The 13,177-nt window shown below is 55.5% G+C and overlaps 1 protein-coding gene across 1 annotated transcript in view; it reads right to left on the bottom strand.

Annotated features, from left to right (window-relative positions):
* Nucleotides 1–7,621, bottom strand: part of KANSL1 (KAT8 regulatory NSL complex subunit 1) — a 91,765-nt gene extending 84,144 nt beyond the window's left edge. Inside the window, exon 1 of the mRNA XM_084496206.1 lies at nt 7,370–7,621. The gene's annotated coding sequence lies outside the window, so the exon portion shown is untranslated. The remainder of the gene's footprint in view (nt 1–7,369) is intronic.
* Between the last annotated feature and the right edge of the window lie 5,556 nt (nt 7,622–13,177).

The following is a 13,177-nucleotide window of genomic DNA, read 5'->3' as shown; positions in this document are numbered from 1 at the left end:
CCGCCCCGCCGCCGCCCGCTAGGGGGCGCCCGCCCCGCCCCGCCCGCGGGGAGCGGTGCGCATGCGCTGTGGCGCGCCTGTTTGCCTCCCCCCCCCCCCTCCTCTCCCTCCTCCCCTCCGCCCTTCCCGCTCAGGGCATGTGGGCGGCGAGGGGGGTGATGGGAAATGTAGTCCGCGTGAGGTGCCCCCCCCCCCCCCCCCTCACGGCTCGACACGTGCGGAGGGGAGGGGAAGGGAGGAAGGAGGGGAGGGGAGGGGGAAGGGAGGAACCATCCCGGCCCCGCCGCAGGAACTTTCAGCGTTTTAAGCGTTTTCACCCAAAACACCGCTCCTCAGCCCTCTCTGACCACCACACTCCCACCCCCCACACACCACCAGGCATTATTTCCAAAAATTCCGCCCCTGCTGCTGCTCCTCAGGGTCCCCAAAGCCTGAGGGGCACCAACTGACCCCAAAACATCAACCCACACCTCGTGGGGGGCCACACCGGCCTCCCCAGGCCGTCCTGCACAGGGGGTCCCACAGCCCCCACTGGGGGTCCCACAGCCCCTGATGCCGAGGGTCGGGGCCTGACCCCACAGCCAACCCCACAAACATTCAGCATGGACAGAAAGCCTGGCGAGCCCTTTCCGCAGCCAGCACAAAACAAATTTTCCACACATGACGATACGGATCCCTCCCCTCCCACTTCATCCCAGCACACCCAGTCCCCCCGGGACCAGCCGGCTGCCGGGACCCACCCGGCTGTGCCCAAACAGCCCGGACCAGGCGCTGCGCATGCCTCACGCCTCTTTGACCTTCAGCTTTGCCACAGCACGAGGGTGACGCCAACCCGCGTCCCACACAGCCAGAACTAACGAAAACTCGCTCATCTGACACCCTCTGAGGGCCCCCAAGCTGAATATTGCTGCAGGACAAGGCCACTGTCCCCCTCCAGGCGGGTCTGCGCGCTGGGTTTGATCCCGTAGCCGTTTAGGCTAACACACGACCTTCCCCTCGCTCCTGCTATGCTGCCCCTACAGTAGGATTGCAGTTATGCCAGCAGAAAGGTGCTTTGTATCCTCACCGTCTGCCTGCAAAGGGAAGGAGCCACAGCAGGGCACGCTGCTGTACGCCGGCAGAGAGGTGTCATCACCCTAAGGAGTCATCTTAAAACAAAAAAATAAAATCAAACCTCAAAGTGACACTGTTTTGACTGCAGAATTAGGTAAGACCTTCAAATATTGAATCCACAGTCAGTGTGGGCAACTGGACCAGAGCCAGACCTGCAAGCAGCAGCTCACCCAGACAAGTTTCTTGCCCCTCTTTGCTTCAAATCCACCACCAGATAAGGGGAAATGCGGCCAGATGCTGTCTGCTGCCCAACACAAACCCGCAAAGCTTATCACGTGTCTCAGTGTTTCTCAGGAAGATTGTTCAGTGTAGGACAGCGCAGCCCAGTGCTGGTTTTGATGCCCAGACAACTCGCCCTGCTCCTGTGCGTGCTCCGTCCCTCACTGTCCTCCCTCCCTGGCTGACCTCAATGGCCCTGTCCTAACGGAGCAGCTCTCCTATCTCAGCAATTCCACACAGAACCTTGAAAAATTACTCCAGAGATCTCGACCTGGTCTCTAAGTGAATGGTGAAACACTGCCAAGAAGGACATGGGGACCGTGTGTTAGCAGCAGCCCCATGGCAGTGCAGAAGCAGAGCACGCAGAACGTGCTCCCTTCTGACAGGTTCCCAAAGTGCTATTTTTGAAAGGCTGCCACATGGTGAACTCAGCAGCTTCTTGCTTCCTCCTGGCCTGTTTCTCCCCACCACATTTGGGCAACTCTTTAAGAAGCCAAGATACCAGCCCCTTACAAGAGCAAAACTCTCTCTTATTTTTTAGAAGTCTGCCTAGAAGTCGGTTCAGCTGAAAACCAGTAGCAACACATGCATCTATATACCAGGAAAGAGGGAGAGGAAGGCTTTAGCAATCAGTTGTGGAGGAAGTTTAAAATGTAAGAAGCCTGTGCAATGAGGTTTTTCATCTTTTACTCGTTCTGCACTGCTGAATTCTGCTAATCGAGGCAAGAACAACCACAAGCTGACCCCAGCCTGGCAGGCTGCTGCAGATCTGGGCTCCCTTGCAGCACAGCCATACCCACGGCTTTCACCAGTCACCCTGAGCTGGAGATGATGAAGCAAAAATTTCTGTGCAGTCCAAAATAACACGACTCTGGCCTTTGCCACGTACCTTTTTATAGCCTTCCCATTCAGAAGAGCACTGCAGCCTCCTCCCTGTCACCCAGCTGCTCCCGTCGGGCACGAGCCCACACCTCGAGTCACAGCTCAGCTGGCAACGTCCCCAAAGGGCTCTCGGCCAACAGCCCCATCCCTGCTCTACCAGCAGAGCCAACTGCCCTGTCCACGAGTACCCCAGACAGGCTCACTGCTCCTGCTGACATCCCACACATCATGAGGTGTTCTCGGTGCTGAACCCACAGCTTTTACAGCATCAGCCTGGAAACCTTTCTTTGAAGCCCTCCTCTCCTACAAAGCACCAAGAACACACAAGCCACAGGGCTCCATACCCGGTGTACCCAATTGCTACCTTATTTCTCCCCACACACACATCCTTTACCTATTAATCCTTGTGATTTGCTTTGACTGTTAGATTTCTAAGGCAGGTACAAGCTTTGTGTGCATATACAACTATTAATTCAACAAAACATACTAACAAATAAGCTAGGGCACATGGAGGGAGACTTCAGAGCATGCAAAGACCCCAGATCAGCTTGAGAAGCATCTTATCACAGCAGGGAAAGCAGTGACCACCAAGGGACACAGTGACACGACTCCCTACAGACACTGCTCCAGATATAACTGCATTTTTTGCACATGCTGGTTTGCAACTTTGCCATTTTTTGTTAAAACATCTAACGATCTCAGACATCAGCGGCCACTGAGGCTTCAGGAGATGCAAGACCCATCTATATTTAGCTTCAAACCTGACGAGCTGCAGCAACAACAACAAGAAGAGACCTTTGCAGCGATCTCTGCACTTCCAGTACCCTTCTGTAACATCAGAGAAAGTGTCCAGTCACGGCACCAAAGGCACTCAGCTGTGACACACAGCACTCCCCAGCTGGCTCTTCTGAAAACGCTCACCAGAAAGGACAGAAAGAGAGCAGAGCCCTTAAAGAGAGCCACGTGCAGATAGAGCAGAGGCTGGGGGGGCTCGGGGGGTATCTGTCCTGCTGAAATACCCCAAGGTTGAGCTACAGACCTGTATCCTCGTCAGAGGTCAGTGGCTATTCTGATTTGCTTGGTATGAACAAGAAAAGCACACAGTACTCCCTTAACAAGCTGGCAGACCCACAGAAGTGACATTCCTGGTTTGAAAGCCACGTTAGTGATCCGGATCGAGTCATTTGATGCAGACACCCCTCACTGCGAGGGCAACACGTGCTGTTTGTTCCCACAGTGGAGAGCCTGCTCTGCAAAGCACCGCGACTCGAGGTCGCAGTCCTATCATCACCCAGGCCAGGGGGTTGTTTTAACCTGTTGTGAAGGTGAGGAGCACTCAGTGGTAGTGATGTGGTAAGAAACTATCTTAAATCAATTACTGTTGCAACTGCAAAATGTGTTTATATGGTTTCCATAAGGAGGAGAGGCTGGGAATGTACGGCTCCTTACTGAAGGTAACAAACTAACTTCGCCACTGTATTTCTGAGTCCCTGCCAAGGATGTTGGTTTCTCCCTGCCAAAAACTGCTCAAATACTCCACGCTGTTGCATCAGACCAATGCATGTCGTACTGAAAAGCCTCGCTTCTTAAAGTCCTCATGGGAAGCTCTATTTTTTTACCAGTTTGGGGAAAACAGTGGAGGATCTTCCACAGAACAGCAGGCCGAGTACTCACAGAAGAGCACCCCAAATTTGTTAATCCAGCTGGGGTCCAATAGCCAGGTTTTATCAGCTTGCAGAGGATAAAGCAGCCAGTTCTACATTTAGTTGTAACCCTGTATCATTTATGTCCCCATAAGTTACCAACAGTATTATCAGGTTGGCTTAGATCCATTCAAAACACGCACGTGGAACTGCACAAAAGGGGCAAGAACAACCCTCAGATCTCATCGGATTTCTCAGATATTTAAGAAGCACAACGATGGCAGGAGTTCAGGTGATGCTTCATTATGGGAATCGTGATGTTTTGTGCAGCATGCAGCACACGATCCCAGGCGTTTCATGATATCATTCCGCTGTTTATCTGTAAGTAAGGCAATGGCACACTTCGAACAAGTTGCATCCCTTCCATTTCAGTTTACACGTACTTTATATCACGGGAGAGAAAAAGGAGGAAATAAAAGGACAAGGAAATGCGATCCTGCTCTACCCACGGAGAAGCCCATGCCTTATCAAACCAGGAGACAAAGGCTAACAGCGTGGGGACAGCACATTGCAAATCCCAATACTCACATTTGTGTCCCCATAACTAGGGGCAACATTCTGCTCCACTGGATGATGGGCAAAGACTCGGGAGGCTTCATGTAGAAGCTCAGAAGAACCAGCGAGGTCTGGTTAGGAATTCCAGCAACTCGTAGCAAGAAGTCTGGGGCTGAGGGGAAGGCCAGATCTGTACCTGCTGTGCAGCTCAGCCCTTCTTCCTTCCACTTGCAAAGTCTCCATGTATTTCCCTTGATCCTGGGCGAGGAAATCCACAAGCCACACCTACGGCTTGCAGAAGGCCTTCACCGCCTTGTCCTGCACCAAGCCCTGCACTCACACGTCCTCCTGTGAGTCAACGGCTGATCGGAGAACCAAGCCAGCCTCTAGCCACGGACACTGCTGGAAGCTGGACAGGGAAGTTTGAAGTCTCCATTTGTATTTCTCGGCCTCTTCCCCTCCACCACATCACCTTTCCCAGCCTTTTTACCAGCAGAATCAGTTTCTGTTTCTATTACTGTTTAGATTGCCAGACTCAGGGAAAAGCACACCTTGCTATTGACCCACGCCTGCTGCAGCTGTTTAACCAGACTGAAACAGAACCAAATATGCTGGTTATTGACTATTTACTGCTCTGGTCATACTCAAGTCTCACCTAGCTATGCTCTGAGCACTTCTGTTCCGGAGATAACAGTCTTCCAGTCTTCAAGCCCTAGGTTTTGGTGCTTCACACAATTTCCTCAGTCTCCGCCAAATCCACCTGCCTCCAAACCCGCAGCAATGCAGGAAAACACCAGACATCATCGGTGGGAAGAGTCAAGTCCCTACACGCTTTCCTTGTTCAGGATACTTCCTACAGCAAGGCAGGCACAGCAGAACTGCAGGGGAACAGCAGCGAGACCAAGGCAGCGAGTCCCCCAGTTCTGCCACCACCACACGAAGGCAGAACACACGGTGCTCCTGCTCCTCTGCTCCAAAACACCCTCCCTCCCTCCGAGGAGCAGCAGGTGAAGACCTTTATAAGACTTAAGGGAGCTGCTTTCCTTATGACTATAAAAAAAACAAACGCAGGCTGTGACAGCAATATCAGGTGCCACGGTTTGAGCCCAAGTCAGGAGCGCAGGACACAAAAGGATTCAAATACTCACTAGGCAAAGGTTTAAAGCTATTGGCACAGGAACAGAAGACATACTCAAGCACTCATAAAAAAAATAAAGCAAGGTCCACCTAGCTCCTCCTGAATGCCTCCAAGCAAAAGCGCCGAGCGGACGTGAGAGCCCGACACAGCGGCTGGCTGCACACCCTCCTCGGGACGCCCTCCAGCAGGCTCCTACGTGACCTGCCACGGGCACACCTCCTTCCCCTCGGCTCCTGCCACAGATTGTGGAGAGCATCCAACCTTATCCTCCTGTGTGCCCGCTCCCGAGCTGCTCTGCGGGAAGAAGCGGGTGCCTCCTGCACCCCTCCGGCACCCGGAGCCGAGGTTCTCCCCGGGGCCACCGGGCACGGGTCCAGGCTGCGCGGTGCGGGCGCTACCTGCAGCATTTGCGGCCACCAGCACGAGATGGATGCTGCCTCTCGGGCTCACCGTGGCTTAAGGACTCCTCAATTTCACTTGGCTGCCCCCTGTCCGCCTTTTCCAGGCTGGAGCAAGGGTAATGAGCTCACGTTTGGATCCTGATGTTTTGTTACACGAATCAGCACCACCTCCAGCTGCCACAGACCCTCACCCACTGACAGGGACACGAAAATCCCCAGGCTGACAACATCCCAAGGCCACGCAGGCACCAAAGCCCCCACAGCCACACGATGAACCCCTGCAGAAGTGAGGACTGATTTCCAGAGAAGCCACTTCCTGGCTTCCCATCGCTCCAGCAGGAGCTGTAGGCACTGTGATTTCTGGGAAACTGAGCGATAACCTCCAGAACTTGTATCAGAGCCTTAGTTTCCTTTTTAAAGCCCACACAACGATTTGCTGTTATTATGTACACACAGAATAAGAGCCTCTGCTTGTTTCATCAGCCAACTGGAAATCAGATAGCAGAGCAGATTTGTCTAATGTTAGCGTGAAAGGACTGAGTAAAGATTTTGGGTTTTCCCATTCCAAAAGAATTTGTCTAAATTCAGCCCTTTGTAATTGGGCTGAAGTCAGGCTGTTTTGGCTTACAGACTTACGTGAGGAGGAAAACGTCCTCCCCTTCAGCATTCCACTTTAGGCTTTACCCAGATCCACATAACTCGATTGCTGCACCTAAGTGTTTACCCCGTAATAAGAGTTGCAAGATAACAGGTGACTTTTCAAAGCAAGCATCAGCAAGTCCTCACGGCCCTCCGCTCCAGACCCAGAAGCTCTTCGGTCACTTTGCAGAGGCACGGAAAGGCAATCAGACTTGTCCATGGAAAAAATAAAAGCCAAGTTAAGACCCTCAGTTTTCATGGGGGAAAGCCAAATCCCTTAGACTGCTCTGACAGGTGCACACAAAACTCTGATAAACCAGGCTATGGCAGCAAACAAGGAGGATCTGCCAGCTGTGAGCCTGGGTTTTAGGGATGCACATAGTACGAGGAGCAGAAGATTTTCCTTTTTCTAGGCAAGTCCCACCTCGGTGCCCTGGTGCTGCTGTGTACACAGACAGGCAGTACCAGGACACACAGACAGGCTCCCAAGAGGAGGCTGCACATCTCCTCCCTACGTGTGGGGGCACGGGTCCAGGCGGCACAAACCACTTTTGAGGGAAACACCCCTCAGACACAGAACACGGCCCTGTTTTGTCCTGCCCCTGCATCTTAAACTTCAGCATTCACCAGGAAACCGCTGCGGGGGGCCAGGCTGGCCCCACACCACCAGAAACCAAACGGGAGCCCAAAAGCCCAGCGCAGCCCACCCAGCTCGGGTCGCTTTGCAGGCGGTGAGACCGAAATTCCTGCGGTCGGGTGGGATCGGGGGGGGGCCCTACCTGGCTGGCCATGCCGGCGAGCCCCATCCTCACCACCTGCGGCCGGGGGGTGACCAGCAGCGTTCAAGGGAGGGATCCCAAATTCCAGGGGGTCGCTGAGCAGCGTTGGCGGGGGGGGGATCCCCAATTCCTGGGGGCGAGCAGCAGCACGGGTGGGGGGGTCCCAAACGCCCCCAGCCCCGGTGGCTCCGCAAGTTTCTGATTCCTCCGGAGGCGGCGAAGATCCGGGACCTGCGGGAAGAAGAGGCTGCGGTGAGAGACAGTGGGGGGGGGGCGCCCAGCACCACTTCCCCCCCCCCCCCCCCCAAACCGTGAAACCGGGGGGGGGCACCCCAGGATCCCCGCCCCCCCCCCCAGCTCCTTCCACCCCCCCCCCCCACCCCGGGCCCGGGATGCGCCGGGGCTAAAATGGAGGCCCGGGATGGGCTGGGGAGGGGGGGGGAGGTTCCTGAGGGGGGGTCCCCGCCCCGCACGGAGCCCCCCCGAGGGGCTCAGCCCCCCCCCCGGTACCGCGCCCCCCCCGCCCCGCCGCGGCCCGGCCCGCTCCCCGCAGCCAAGTTGCGGGAGGCCGGTGGGGAGAAGGGGAAGGGGGAGGGGGGGCGAGGCCGGGAGCCCCCCCCCTCACAGGAGCCCGACCCCCTGAGGGGGGTGTGGGGGGGTCCCGCATCCCGGCCCCCCCCCCCCCCCGCCCCGCACCGCCTCGCCCCGCACCTACCTGCGCCGCTCAACCAGCCTTGAAGTGGGGACCTTCCGCCCTCCCCCGCCCCCATTGGCTGAGCGCGGGGCATGCGCCCATCCCATTGGCCGCCGCCGCGTCAATCAGCCCCCTTGGGGGCGGGGCCCGGCCGGTGATTGATGCGGGGCCGCCGCTCGCCCCCCGCCCGCGGGGGCCGGGACCCCCCCCCCTCCTTTAACGTCCCCCCCCCCCCTCCACGCTCCTCCGGTGCCCCCCCCCCCCCCCACTTCGCTCCGTGCGCGCCCCCGAGGCGCGCCCCCGAGGGATGGGGAGCGCGGGGGGGGGGCCGCAGAGCGGGTCCCGGCCTGGCCCCGCCGAGGGGGAGGCCCGGGGGGGTCGCCACGCGCGGCCCCCAGCCCCGTCCCGCAGCCCCCGGGGGGGGCGCCAGGCCCCTGTGCCCTGGGTGAGCGGTGACACCAGGCCCCGGGGGGACACCGCGCCGGGTGGCCTGGGTGGCAGCAGGGCCCTGTGCCACGGGTGACATGGCCCCATATCCCACAAGTGACACCAGGCCCCTGTCCTGTCGGTGACACGGCTTCCTAGGTGACCGCTGACACCAGGTCCCTGTCCCACGGGTGACACGGTTCCTGTCTGAACAGTGACTCCAGGCCCTTCTCCCACGGGTGACACCAGGCTGATGTCCCACAGGTGACAGAAGGCCCCTGTCCCACAAGTGACACCAGGCCCTTGTCCTGTCGGTGACACCGCTTCCTAGATGACCAGTGACACCAGGTCCATGTCCCACAGGTGACACAGTCAGGAAGTCTGAACAGTGACTCCAGGCCTTTGTCCTATGGGTGACACGAGGCTGCCATCCCACGGGTGACACCAGGCTGATGTCCCACAGGTGACAACAGGCCCCTGTCCCACAGGTGACATGGTTTCCTATCCAGCCAGTGACTCCAGGGCCTTGTCCCACAAGTGACACCAGGCCCATGTCCTGTAGGTGACACAGCTTCCTGGCTGAGCAGTGACACCAGGTCCCTGTCCCACAGGTGACATCTTTTCCTGCCTGATCAGCGACACCAGGCCCACGTCCCACAGGTGACACCAGGCCGCTGTCCCCTCGGTGCCCGTGCCCTGCACCCAGGGGATGCAGGAGGGGTGAAGCAGGGAGGGAAGAGCCAAGAGAGGGACAGAGCAGGGACACAAAGGTGTGACAAAGGCACATGGAGCAGACATCACTGGGGCCTCCATCCCAAGCAGCCCCCCAGGACCAGCAGCCCCTGCACCTCCTGGCCAGGACAGCCCGGCCACTGCGTGCAGGTGGCACAACTCACCTGGGTCACCTCTGCTCTTTCTTTTTGCTTTTATCCATGAGCGGGGCTGGGGTTAACCCCACCAAACGGATGCCACATCCAGCAGGCTGAGGACGAGGGGAGCTCCTCGGCTTTTATCTGACGGAGCGGGGTTCCCTAGGGCAGTGAGAGGACACCTGGATCATCCGTGGCTTCTCGGGGACCTGTAGGTCTCAAACCGTTTGTCAGGAGACACAAGCTGCTATACCCACACGCCAGACGCCTTTCAGGAATATCACAATGCAGATATAAAAAGGGGGCAGGCAGCAGTGGGGTGCCACACTCTGTGCCTGGTGCAATAACTCTCAGATTGCTTTACGCCGCGCAGGGAGGCTCCAAACGACAGCAGTCACAACCCCACCGCTCTGCCGAGCCACGGGCAGAGCCTCCAGTCCCCTGCGAGAAGAATTCCTGCTTGTTTGGGGCAGCAGCAACGCAGCCATGGCACATTTTAAAGCCAGCATCCTTCCAGAAAACAGAGCAGGGGATGCGCTCCCACCCAGCTCGGGGCAGAGAAGCAGCCGTCAGACCCCAGTGGGTTCCATTTCTAAATCCGTGTAGACACACACGAGAAACCAAACGAGGCAGAAATTAGCAGGCTGAGCCTCTTGTCTCATTAAGGTTGCTTTCCAAATGTCCCAACAACAAGGAATTTCTGTTGTTCCTCATGTATGAACCACAGGATTTTTTTTAAAAAGGAGATTTTTAACCAATAAATCATCTGAACAGGAAGACTGGCAGAAGGGAACTTGGGGCTCCTTCTTGGACATGGCTTTCCGAGGTAGTATTTTATAGACCTTTGAGTATTTTTTGATTGGTTTACTTTTTTTTTTTTTTTTTTTTTTTTTTTTTTTTTTTAATGATCTGAGAGGTGTTTCTGAGACCTCTCTTACTGGTACCGTTAGGGTTCTTGAAAACCTCCTCATCCTTTAAGGCCCAATAAGACTGTCTGGGCCAGGAGAGCGGGTCCCATATGAGAAGGGGTCAGAGCATCATGAGAGCAGGGGCCAGGACGCCCAGCCCCCAATGGAGCAATAAGGATCACAGCCAGAGCCACAGGTGGGATGCCCCCATTCTGTGATTTGTGCACCAGCAGGCGTGGGGTGCTGAGCATTGTGCTTGAGAAACACAGAAAATCCCCAAACCAACCCAATCCTGCTGAACACAGCCGGCACTGCGGGGCTGAGCTGTCCCCGAGCGGGCAGGGCTGGTGCAGGGGCTGTTGGTTCAAGCAGGGATCGCCAGTTTCCATTGGACCTGTTTCCACTGGGGGGCCTGTCACCCCGTGTGTGTTTTGGGGGGACCCTTTGGTCTCCCCGTGAAGCAGGGGCCACGGTCGGGTTTACCTTTCTCACGGAGGGGCTCCAGCAGGGGCGATGCTGAGGCGAGGCGCAGGATCTGGTCCCACTCTGCGGCCAGGGCAGCATCTGCAGGGCTGGGAGGTGCCAGCCCTCCCCGGCTGGGGGCTTGGGACTTCTCCTGGGTCCATCTGGGTACAGCCCCAGTCTTGCCTGTGCCCAGCCGGCCACACTCTCCTCGTCCCAAGCCATCCAGGCCGGGCTCACTGGAAACTTCCACAGCCAACTGCCACGGAACCCACCGCCCGCTCCCAGCAGCACAGTGCCCATGGGTGCTGCACCAACAGCCCCGCGTGCCCCAGCCCTGCCTGAGGCACCCCACCGGTGGCACTGCCACCCCAAACAAGGGACCGGGTCCCCCCGCTGTCCCCAGGCTGCCACGGCAGGCAAGGAACAGCTCCCCAAGCTCATGCAACAGCAGGAGCCAAACTGAGACATCATGGGCTGCAAAAACACAGTTTTGAGAAGCTGATAGAGAAAGCAAGCGGAGGAAGCCTGATTCTCTGCATTAATATCATTTTAAGCCCTGCTCCTCTGAGGATCAGGAACTCTTCCTGCCTTAGAAACCCAGTTCTTCACACCATGCACAGCCGAGTCTTACAACCCCTCTCAAAGCAGCTCAGCTCAGTTAGGAAACGAACAACACATTTCAAGCAATATGAGAAATACCAAATTTCAAGCAAAATGAAAAATACAAAAAATTGGGCTCCTCTACCAAGTCTCGCTCAAATCAAGTCCCTAACGCTGACCGAGGGGCAGGAAACAGGGAGATGCTGCAGCAGCAAAGAACCACAGAGCAAAGCCCAACATACCCACACGAAGCTGTACACACTGAATGCCAAAAACATTCCCAAGCTGCAAAGTCCTGAGATGTTTCCAAGCCCTAACACGCGCTGCGTTGCTACCATTCAGTATCGCAGCTGAGTCAAATCTCATTTAAAAAAGGAAAAGCTTTGCTTTTCTCCGGAGGCACCTAAAGCTCAGCCAACCATCGACAAAGCTTCGCTTTGCCGCTAGGAAGCGTGCAGCCCAACGCACCCTGACTCGCCCAGAAGAGCGGCACAGGAAGAGCGACTCGGCTCTCGCTGCTGCGCGCAACGCGGGGCGGGAGGTCGGCTGCAGGAGCCGGTGTGGCCATGCCCGGTGCGCAGCCATGGAAGGCCGGGTGGAAAGGCACGGAAGCAAAAAGGGAGGTGTAGGAGAGGGTTAATTTCAGTGCAACTTTTACAGCCAAACCCGGCTCTCAAAAAGTCACCGGATTAGGCTGACACAAGACCCAGTGCTAAAAGCTTTAATCCAAGGGTACCGTGCTTGCAGCAGGAGGGATTCCCCTGGAGCCTGCAGCTTTCCGCACATACTGACGAGCACACCTTCCTGGCAAGCCAAGGCTGTGACCATTTCTCTGGTGTACAGCGCTGTAGTTTCCTTCACCAAAGAGGAATAAGCTCTTGTTGGAGTAATTAATACAAAATGGTGTCAGCTGTGAATCCGGATGGCAGGTTTCCAGCAAAGGGGGCTGCAGGAAGAGCCCCGGGACACACGAGGTGGCACGGGGCAGAAAAGAGCCCCGGGCACCCAGCGGCTGCATCGCTGCGCCCGCAGAGCTCTCTCCCTCACGCTCTGAAGGCTGCATCCCAACACCCAGCCAAAGCACCTGCTGCTGAGCCTGCTTTTAAAAGTAGTTTATTTGGATTTTCCACATCCTTTAATGAATCGCAAATATATTAACAGAAAAGACTTTTTTTCCCCCTAAGACTGTACAATTTCTGAAATAAAAAGTCAGGAAAGCAAAAAAAAAAAAAAAAAAAAGACAAATTACATTGTTTCAATGCAAATAGTACACACCACACCCACACTTTGCATTTTTCCATATTTTTGTTGTAAGAAAATGACAGTTTCCTAATTCTTTTCAGTGAACACCCTTGCCCAAACCTGGCTGCCAGAGTGCCTTCGTGCCCACCGCCCTTCTCCTCGCCCCTCTTCAAAGAGTAGCAAAACTTTGATTCAATACTAATTTTGTGCATCTATTTAGAAGGTAAAATAGCAGTGTGGTCCAAATGTTACTTGATATTCTTGGAGAGAAAAAAAAAAGCAACCATTTAAGATATGATGTACATATAAAACAACAGGACAGTTTTTAAGTATTAAATCTTCAAGGTAGAATGAGTATCCTTTTAATACCCCAGCTGAATTAGGAACTCTTGCCAGGGTGTTGGAAATCTTAGCACAGTTGTTCACAATTTTCAGAGAAGGGAAAAAGCCAGCTAGTTGCCTAAACCTCTGGTCCCCAGTTAAACAAGCAGCACGTCTTTTGGAAAAGTCACAAGAGCAGCACCTGTTTTTTTTTTTTCAGATCTGAAAAGGATGGAAAAAAAGAAGTGTGCAATTTTGGGAGCTAGAAGCACTCAGCTTTTCT

This window comes from Aythya ferina, assembly GCF_964211825.1.
Source record: "Aythya ferina genome assembly, chromosome: 23".
NCBI lineage: Eukaryota > Metazoa > Chordata > Aves > Anseriformes > Anatidae > Aythya > Aythya ferina.
This window is presented reverse-complemented; position numbering and strand designations above follow the sequence as displayed.